Source organism: Siphateles boraxobius, unplaced genomic scaffold (genome assembly GCF_051911475.1).
Source record: "Siphateles boraxobius isolate OS27281-9 unplaced genomic scaffold, OSU_SipBor_1 101, whole genome shotgun sequence".
Classification (NCBI taxonomy): Eukaryota; Metazoa; Chordata; class Actinopteri; order Cypriniformes; family Leuciscidae; genus Siphateles; species Siphateles boraxobius.
Genome location: NW_027508702.1, coordinates 293,861 through 303,096, shown reverse-complemented (window position 1 = coordinate 303,096; position 9,236 = coordinate 293,861). Strand labels below are relative to the sequence as shown.

The 9,236-nt window shown below is 38.3% G+C and overlaps 1 long non-coding RNA gene across 1 annotated transcript; it reads left to right on the top strand.

Moving 5' to 3' along the window:
- Positions 1-4,640: 4,640 nt before the first annotated feature.
- Positions 4,641-8,468, top strand: LOC143752156 (uncharacterized). The gene is made up of 3 exons (XR_013207345.1): positions 4,641-4,779; positions 7,149-7,180; positions 7,582-8,468. It is a non-coding gene; the product is annotated as an uncharacterized LOC143752156 (long non-coding RNA).
- Positions 8,469-9,236: the final 768 nt, after the last annotated feature.

Sequence of the window (9,236 nt, the reverse complement as noted above, 5' to 3'; positions counted from 1 at the left end):
AAACTGATTTGGCTTAATGTGATTATGAAATCGCAAAGGCTGCGATTATTTTTTTATTCATATGGTTAGTTTTACGATCTCTTTACGAACATTTTGAAGTATCGAAGTGGTAGTTGCATAGCCGTCAATGGAGGGACAGAAAGCTGTCAGATTTCATTAAAAATATCTTCCGAATATGTGTTCCGAAGATGAACAAAAGTCTTACGGGTTTGGGACAACATGAGGGTGAGTAATTTGTAATTTACACAGAGTAATCTGTGAGTAAAAAAAAAAACAACTGAATGTTCATTTTTGGGTGAACTAACCTTTTTTATAATTTTTCTTATTATTATCAATGTAGAAAACAGTTTTTGCTTTTGTAACATTATAAAGGTTTATTTTTGCAAATAAATGCAGCCTTGGTTAAAATAAGAGACTTCTTAAAAAAAAAAAGTATTTGTATCTACACTATGTTGCTAAAAATGAAATAACGCCAATTATGAGACTCTATTATTTTTCAGGCATCTCAGTGAGTTTGTCACTTTGTGAAAGGAAAATCAGCGTTCAGCATGGAGGATTGGACGCTAATTATAGGAGTCCTCAGTATTATGGTCAGGAAGCAGACGGACTGCCTAAACCGACCGTCTGCTCGCTGTCTCACGTCACTGAGGTCAGATAAATCCCATCATATAGAGACTCTTTCACCTAGATATCATCATATAGAGACTGTGGCTGTTACCCGAATTAGGACATACAAAAAACTCCCAAACCCATTTAAGGGTCAAAATTTAATTGATGTTCAACAAATAAAAAGCAGATATAATACGAATGAATAAATGATAAAGCTCGGGTTGCTGAATATTCGATCCTTTACTATCACTTCTGCCACTAAAGATCGCTTTATTAATAATCTTCCTGATCAGTTTCATCTCCTCAGCATCCCAGATATCTTAGAAGAACTCGATATTGTGACAGAAACTTTTAACTCTCTTTTCCAGCACTTTAGACACAGTTGCTCCTTTGCGCAACTGGAAGAAAACAAAACTAGAGGTATTTCGCATTTCATGGAAAGAGAGCACGATTGCATATAGAGAGGCCTTAAAAACTGCTAGATCTGCTTATTTTTAAACCCTATTAGAAGAAAATAAACAAAACCCTAGGTATTTATTTGAAACAGTGGCTAAATTCACGAAAAATAAAGCTTCAACTCCTGTCGTTTTCAAGCAGCACAGCAGAAATGACTTTATGCACTTCTTAACGTACAAGATTGATGATATCAGGGAGAAAATTATAACTATGCAACTGTCTACAACAGTATCGCACCAGGCAGTGCATTGTAGTCTTTGCATTGTGCATTGTAGCATTGTAACATTTTATTGACTAAAAATGCGTTAGCACACGTTCATCTCGAAGACGAGTTCGTTTAGAATCAGCTTCATATTGCAGGTCAGCTGACTCAGCAGGTCGTCAGGTCCATTTGAATGGATAATCTGCGAGTTAAATTCATGCAATGTTACGCACACAGCAAATACGCAGCTTAATTGTTGCTGTCACAATGTGTGGATGAGTCATTAGTCTTTTGACATGACCCTGAATGTTTTGCAGAATTGTGCTTTCTTGGATGAATTTAGCTTTGTCATTTTTAATGTGCTTTTTTTTTATGTCACAACATAGGCTACTTCTTATGTCCTTTTCTTTAAGAAAGGAAAAGTGTATAAGAAGGTTATCAGTCATAGCTGTCAACTTCCAATTAACTCCCATGTCTGGGACAGCTGCCGCCAACATCTCAGTAGCCGACTGCGATTAAATCGTGAAAGAGAAAGAATAATAGCATCTGTCACAAACGCTAGAAATGCTGTATACAGTTATGACTGAGGAAATACAGTTTTAATAAACTCTACCTTAAGCCAATCAAGTTTCCTTATAAAAATAAAAAAGGCAAGTGAGATGGAAAATATTTATAGCTTATTCCATGAAGGCATAAAATGAAAATATACAAAGAGATTGGAGCGCTGTGGTGCTGCCGCCCTGACCGCCGTCGAATGATGGGAGATCGAATCTGATATACTACTATTCAGTTTTAGTATGATATGAAATTTAGTATGATAGGGCTTTTAATGAACTAAAAATTAAATAAAGCTGGCCAAATATTGACTGAAATGCAAGTTAATCCAGAGTTCTGTCATAAATGGCTCAGATAGGCCTTAACTCCATCTACTTGCAATCACATCATTCTTATGGGCACAGCTGATTGGTTCCTGCTGTATCAGTAGCCAATGAGCTTGCTCCTCAACCTTCAAATACTGGTCAGAATTGTCTGTTGCAGTTTGCTTTAAGAAACCCTCCACCTTCCCCAGCTCCACCTGTATAGATCCGCTACGGGTAATTCATGTATGATGTATTGAACGACAGCAGCATGTTTTATTTTCTCACAGCGTGTTGTGTATGTATTGGCAGTAGCAAATCCCGTACTTGCTCTGCAGGAGCAGCAATAAACAACAACAGCAGAGATCTATTTCACCAAGACCAAACATATCAACAGTCATATCCATTCCCATACTAAACACTCAGAGAGTTGTCATGCCAGAACTTAACGCAAGTTACTTGATATTGCATATAACACTGCACTGTTTAAATACACATAGCTTTTCCACAAAAAAATAAATAGGTGGACATGAAATATTAATCAGAGTTTAAATTGTTTTATAATTTTAAAGTCAATCAGAATTGAGTATTCCAAAGACCCATATTATAAACAAATATTGCGAGATTTAATCGGAGAGTGAAAAAAGACCAATTGCGATGAAGATAATCTGGTAGCACTTTGTTTTACAGTCCTGTTTCGCATGAACATATGTACTTATTGTTGTAATGACACTAACTAGGTACTAACCCTGAACCTACAACTAAACCTTAACTTAACCCATGTAGTTACCTTATACTACTCATTACTTTTGTGGTAAGAACACTGTAAGTACATTGAAAGTGCACATACTATAAAATAAAATGTTACAGATAATCTCAGCTGCTCTTCATCTTCTGCTCTCGTTTTGTTTGTAATGGATGACTGTAGTCCTAATAAATAAATAAATGCTTCATATTGTCAAAAACCATCGTTACAGGGCTGGTTGTGGCTACTTTTAGGAGATAGGAAAGGTTATACATTTCTCCCAGATGGCTTATGCACAAATCAAACAGGTGAATTATCTGCTCTTCTTGTCATAACATTGGATTTATGTGCCATAATCAATCAGTAGCTGCTAGTAGAGGACCCCGGTTTCTCTTCTTTCGTGGCTAAATGGACTATGTGATCGATGGCTTCACTAAGAGGAGAAACCTTCAACAACAAAGCAGACGATACCACATCTTTTCTCCTGGGGTTTCAGCAAGCCATGTGTCCAGCAAACAGCTATACAGTAGAAATGATTCATTCTTTTTATTCTTGCACTGAACCTAATAAAAGGTAAACAAAAATAAATTGAATAGACGCCTTCATGGGTAATTATGTTCATTTGTAAATTGTTTTTTCTTTTCTTACTTATATGTATTCAATTAACCAGTGCAGGCATGTCCCAAGTAATGAATTTCTGTAGAAATGTAATCTCTTAATTGAAGTGTACATAGTATCAATAAATCAATTTAACATTGACAAGAGTGTGTGTGTGTGTCAGTGAGCTCATAGCATTTCACTAGTGTCCATCTTCTACATTGTCCTCAATATGAGGCCATTAATCAGAGAGAACAGGTCTGTTAGGTAGTCGTGTCATGTCTATGTCTTTCAATCCTATGATCCAAGGTCACATCGAAGCAGGCAAGAAAAATGAGGGCAGAAAAGAAACTGCAGTGTTTAAGGTCTGATTCACACGCAACATGTTATCAAAAGTATAACAATTGTGGGTTTGAATCATGGGCGTCGGAACCATTGTATATGTGTGGGGACAAGACATACCCACTTTTTAAGACCAATAATATTGGACCCACTCACTTTTACGGTCTCTAATTCAGCACATATGTCTGTTCACTTTTCAGAGCGCCGTCAGTCAAATCCATTCTACTTAAGGAATGCCCTGATAAATTAAACTCCATTTCTGCTGAATCATTATATTTCTCAACGAGCCGCAACTGACGAAAATAACCGCCCGTTGTTCCTTCCAGTCAAATATTGCGTTGCAAATATCAATAACAGCTTTAAGTTGTCAATGCTGGCAAATGAGCATGGTATCAGCAGCGAGATAATCCACGGATAGCTGTGCATTTAATGCACGACGTGAAGCGGAGTTTAGTTTACTTGTTTAATTAAAAGGCACCAGAACACATGACATGGCATTTACTCCAGTAACATTTTTCTGGGGGAGGACCCACACACTTTTCTTTTGCTTCCGACGCCAATGGTTTGAATTGAGTTCACTAATTTATCACTGACAAAATGGTAAAAATTTTACTGTTATGTGAAAGGAATAATTTAGAAAATGAATGAGATTAGAAAGCAGGATTTCAGTAAATTTCATAAGTTGGTTGCAACCTGTCGCATTACGTGGTTGCTGGCAGGCAGACGAGGAAGACGAATATAATCCAATAGAGGTTTATTAAACAAAAAGATCAAGAGACAGGCGAACGGGAAGCAACACACATACTTCACATAGACAATAACCGACAGAGGACTGAACAGGACAGGGAGTATAAACACACAGGGTAAATGAGGGAACCAAACAGACACAGGTGGAGGAAGATCAACTAACCAGGGACTAATGAGAACAGGTGCCGACATGACATACTCGTGACATAACTGCTGCGTTCCTGGTGAGCTACTGAGCAAGTTTACATCAGAAAAGCCATACATATGGAGCTGGTTATGTGATGCAAACATCAAAATGTATTAATTTACATATCATGCAGTGTTTTGAGGTCATAATATTGTGCACAGAGCTACATGAAAATAAGTAATTGATATCTGCCCCTGTAATCGTGATTTATGTGAACAGGAATCAAAGTTGTTGGTGTTTTAGAGGCACTAGTGTTCATTTCATCTGGGAATTGCAGTTAAATATGTAAAGGTTTAGTTAGTTTTTGGAGTTTAGCAAAAATGTAGGTATTGCCACCAGTGGCGTCATGCCCATTCAAAGTGGGAGATTTTTCCTCCCTGATAATTTTTTTGTCACAACTTTATTCCTATTATTCTCCATAATTACCAGAGCCTATAACGACTCAAATGTATTCTTCTGTATGTGTAATAAATCGGTCAGCATCAGCCCGCCCCTTTTTCCTAATTTGGTGTCTGTGTATATCAAATCTAGAGCGCTACGCGCGTTTCGCTCTAGAATCTTTGCTGTGTATGTTCAAGCAACTCACTCGTCTCGCACGTTGAGCTGGCAATGTTTTACAGATGGTCTTGAAGTGCTAAGTGGGCAAAGCAACAAATCGGCATTGAATTAGTTATCGGATGATATTAAAAGGTAGTGGGATTATTTGTGGTTGACCTGGAAATTTTTACTTGATCAAAAAGTTATGAATTTGATATTAGCTGCGAATTCAGAGCATTAACTTAAGTTGTGTCAGTGTAACGTTGTCGATAGCTAGCCTAGTCTAACAGTCAGAAAACAATTGCCTCAGATTGTGCCCCCCCAGAATTTTGGCTTGCATGACACCCCTGATTGCCACGTTTTTCCAATGAGCTTCGTTTGGTTTATTCACAACACATTTTTTTTGGGTGAACTACCCCTTTAATATACAACTGCAATGTTTCATCATTATACACTCATCATTTGTTGATTGCCCACAGTGCTGCATCTATGGATCATTTTATGACAGATTTTCCACAGCTTTGGCACTACATTCATAACTTTACACGTCGATAATAACTCGCAGAAGTAGCTCGACGACGGCTCATGGCACCCAGTGACATCACTGCCAATCATCCGCCTTTCACTAAAGTGAGGCAGTGCAAATGCCACATGCCTGGGGATCTCACGCTGTCAAACAAATGTCTCAATTACAGAATGAAGCGCACTCATGCGCAGAGCTGTTCTCATGCCACTTCATTATTGAACTAAGCCAATTAAACTCAGAAAGGAAGGAGCTAACAATTACAGTTTACCCAGCACAATCGTAAACCAGTCGTGCATTCTCTTATTACTGTCAGAGCTCCCAAAACCATGCTGTGTCAGCCTAATACAGCTTAAAGTCAAGACTGAGGCAATTTTACCATTAATGGCACCAATTTGAATTGTGTGTGTGGGGGGGGGGGGGGGGGGGGGGGGGGTGTTGGATGATGACGAAAAATGAATGACGAAAATTTTTAACACATTTTTTGCAGAACTCCAAAAACGTACATACAATTCACTGCGGTTCCCTGCTGAAATGAACACTAGGGACACTAGGTTTCATGTGCTGTAGCTGTTACAGTATACGTTATTTTCAAACGCGATAAACCTTAACCTTTTAGTGCCAGTTATTGGACATTTCATTTCCAAACTGTCGCGACACATATAGCGTAATAAAACATGTCAAAAGCGATGAGATATCATTTTGTATTTTTCCAATGAGTCTACACCTGTATGTTGCTTCTAACATGCATTTTAACCATGGAAAAAACAACTCGGTGATTTAAAGAAAGTGTTTGTCTCCAATATATTGACATTCTGTCCCCATCTAATAAACTGAGCATGAATCAATTTGTCTCTGTCAGAGTCTCTGATTGTACCAGGAAAGAACTTGATTATCTAAATGACTGATATGTAATTGATGAAATGTCTGCACATCCTGACATGACCTTAAAACGTTTTTCTTTGATCGTTTAACTTTTATAAAAATCATTGACCATAGAATGCGCCAACATCTTCACAATGGATGTTTTATATAATTTCCATTCCATCTAAAACGTGCCATTCGTCGAAAATAAACTCACCATTTCTGTTGATCTGAACATAGTCAAGGAAAAATAAGCAATCAAAACAAACACAAGTGGACAAATCATTGAAATGGAAAATGTCCCTGATTGTTTTTTCATTGTCTCTTGCCAGAATCATCTGGAAAACACTTAAGCCTTTTATCTCTCCAACCTGCTTCAAAAATCAAATGATGCTTGCGGTTTTCTTACTGCATATCTCAAATGGAGGGCTTGATTAAGTGTTAAACACATTGTCACCAATGCGTTTCATTGTGTTCCACAGAAAACAGCTTATGGGGTTGGAACGAAATGAGGGTGAGTAAATAATGGCAGGATGTTCATTTTGGATGAATTCATATTCAAGAGACTAAAAATGCAAATGAAAGACCTCCAGTCATTTGAAAAACAGAGCTGATGCCCACAGATATTAGAAATCACCTTGGCACCGGACGTTTTGTTTACTTGCTTGACTTTAAATCACATATTTTTTTTGCATGCCTGTATTTCCCAGGAGCCCACATGAAATGTCAGGTTTGATTTTTTTTAAATGCCGCAGAGATAAAGGACTACTTGTATTGGATTCAACTAGAAGTGGTCAAAGGCTTTAGCCTGCTCTATTGTTCATTCATTTGAATTCCAGGCCACTATTTTCCATGTGTGTGTGTGTGTGTGTGTGTGTGAGAGAGAGAGAGAGAGTGAATGTGAAAGGACCTGAGGCTTCTCCTCAGGAGCATAAAACACAGTTGGAGCATGACTGCCATCCAGATGAGACAGAGACACGTACCCCTCAGAGCCCAAAGAGGGATCTTTCTCATGCATAAGGCAGTCTGTCTGAAGAGCGAGAACTGAAGCCCAAAACACAGATGATGAGCTCTATCCACATAACATGCACTTTAAATTGGTAGTCATTCATTCACTTGAATTCATTCATGAAGACAAAAGTCAGCCCTCTTTCTTCTCTCCATTGGTTTGAGCTCTGTTGAACATCTCTGAGTCTGCAAAGACAAATCCCTGTATCTCTTTCGAAGTATATTTTGTCCACCAGGTTTACAATAAACCCACCTGACCCTAAATAAAAGCAAAAATAACATGCATCTTATAAAAGCTATCAAAACTGAAATCTAACATACAAACTGACAATCAGACCAGAATGCAATGTTATTACATTTATAAAAACCCTAAAATGTATACATAAATGATAACAAAAATCTAAGAAGAAACAATTATTAAAATGAAAAAAAAAAATCAAAAAAAAAATCAAATGTGAAGTGCCACACAGGGAATTCGGGGAATGAACATATATGTGGCTTTTTTACTGTAAATTATGAGATGATTTGTTATTTTTTTAAATGGTAAATTGAATAGTGTTTTACTGTAAAATTACATGAACTATAAGGTTAGATCTATTACAGTTTCGTCCCATTTGTAGTAAGGGAACTTACTGTTAACCAATTAACAGTTTTTTACTGTAGCATTTTTTACAGTCTTTTACAGTTAAAATTTAAAAATAAATGTTCACGGAAAAAATGCATACACTGTAAAAAAATTAATAAAAAAAAGATCAATAAGTTATGACAGCATATGTTTTTACTTTGCTTTAACTCATCAAAACAAGTTAATCAATTTTCAACTTTTTATTGCACAGAGCCTCGGAGTGAAACACCGCATATCATCCGCAGGCTGACGGACTCTATGAACGTTTTTCATAGGTCGATGAAGGCTGCCCTGCGTGCCAGCCTCAAAGACAGCAACTGGGTCAACAAGCTCCCATGGGTGATGCCGGGCATCAGGACTGGGCCAAAGGAGGACCTTCAGTCCTCATCCACGGAGCTTGTTTATGAACAGCCGCTGTGGGTACCAAGGGATTTTGTCCCTAGCACCGCGGTTCCCTGGTCTGCGCTTCCAGCGGTCTACTCTACTGGACAATGCGAGGCTTTTCGCACCTATCCCTACTTCCCGTCAAGGCTTCCCTCAGTCACACATCCCCACTTGACTTCAGATGGCTGACTATGTTTTAATTCGCCACGATGCTCACATGGGACCGCTACACCCGCCCTACAAGGGCCCATTCCGGGTTCTGGAGATGGAGGACAAACATTTTCTGGTGGACAATCTGGAGCGACTCTCCATTGAACGCTTCAAACCAGCTCACTTGGACATGGCCAGGCCCAATGACCTGGTCCAGCCCCCATGACGTGTTCAGGGATCGTGGTCCCTTTAAATGTTCTGTATGCGTGATGACGTGAGACGCTTGTCAGCGCCATTTTGTTTCAGTGTTTTGCCTACAAAAAATAAATGACACACGCATTCGTGTGCTCGACGTGAGAAGTTGTCTCTTGCAATTTCACGTCAATTACTACAATGTCATATA